This window comes from Salvelinus sp. IW2-2015, linkage group LG1 (assembly GCF_002910315.2).
Source record: "Salvelinus sp. IW2-2015 linkage group LG1, ASM291031v2, whole genome shotgun sequence".
In the NCBI taxonomy this organism is placed as follows: Eukaryota; Metazoa; Chordata; class Actinopteri; order Salmoniformes; family Salmonidae; genus Salvelinus; species Salvelinus sp. IW2-2015.
The window spans coordinates 57,723,865-57,725,042 of record NC_036838.1 but is presented as its reverse complement, the minus strand read 5'-3'; the positions used below and the strand labels follow the sequence as shown (position 1 = coordinate 57,725,042).

The following is a 1,178-nucleotide window of genomic DNA, read 5'->3' as shown; positions in this document are numbered from 1 at the left end:
ACCTCCCTCTGTCGCTCCCTCCTTCCTCCCCTCTCCTTCCCTTCCCTCCCCTCCCCTCTCCTCTCCTCCTCTCTCCTCAGRAATSAAAAGCATTCCACTGTGTATTCTCTCTCCATCCCTCCATTCTATACTATACAATAATTTCTTTGCCTAATTCTACAGCGCTAAAACACTATTTCACTTCACAGTCATTTTCCACCTATCAACCCTTCAGTCTTTACCATTAACGTATACAGCCTACTTACACGTGCTTCTGCTTTTAACACAAACTCCACAAATAGCAATTTCAAAGATTATTATTATTTTTTTCCTGCAGAGATACTTACTCCTCCAAGGCCGGGGGGTCCGTTAGGTCCTGGAGGTCCGGGGGGGCCGGGGTTACCGGGGGTACCAGGCTCACCATCTCTGCCACGGGGCCCGGGGCTGCCCTGAGAGAGGAATAGGGCAGTTCATATCTTTTCTATATCACCAAAATCACAGCAGTGAGTAACTGCATGAATAAGAGCTTCCCTTTCAGGAAGTAGGAGTTAAGACCAATAAGGCCTGAAGTCACAACAACAGTAGAAATAGCCGGAAAAAAACATATCATACAGTATCTTCCATCTAAACAGAAAACTATTATTTTATCCATGAATGTATCATTAAATGGACAATAAAGCTTTTGAACTTTAAACTTTATCTCCTCAACTTTCAGATCAGCCCAGTAGGAGAAAGAGAAAGGCAGATCAAATCTAAGAAAATTCAGATGAAAAATAACAGTCACAAAATGTGAAGTAAGGTCTATACTTCAGATGAAAATGTCAAGTTGGGCTCAACAAACTGTCCATCAGCAACAAGGAGCGGTGAGAATATCTCTCTCTCTCTCTCTCTCTCTCTCTCTCTCTCTCTCTCTCTCTCTCTCTCTCTCTCTCTCTCATAGAGATAGGTGCCATTTTGTTTTTCCAAAATGGCTACATTCCAGATATACAGGTGCAATAGTAATGCTACTCTTCAAGCGTCATTCACAGGTCATCAACTAAAGCTAAATTCACCTGAAGAAATTGGACATGAACTCAATTCTTTCCAGCATTTATAATATATATATATATTATGTATAAAAAAAACATTAAGGTCCAGAAAAATGTTGATACAGTGGATCAGATTCACTTGACGTCTGATTCAGTGGATCAGATTCACTT

General features: G+C 41.1%; 1 long non-coding RNA gene across 1 annotated transcript in view; it reads right to left on the bottom strand.

Moving 5' to 3' along the window:
- Nucleotides 1-332: 332 nt before the first annotated feature.
- The window catches only part of LOC139022550 (uncharacterized), an 11,729-nt gene continuing 10,883 nt past the window's right edge, over nucleotides 333-1,178 (bottom strand). Inside the window, exon 3 of the long non-coding RNA XR_011480735.1 lies at nucleotides 333-428. This is a non-coding gene — a long non-coding RNA (uncharacterized lncRNA). The remainder of the gene's footprint in view (nucleotides 429-1,178) is intronic.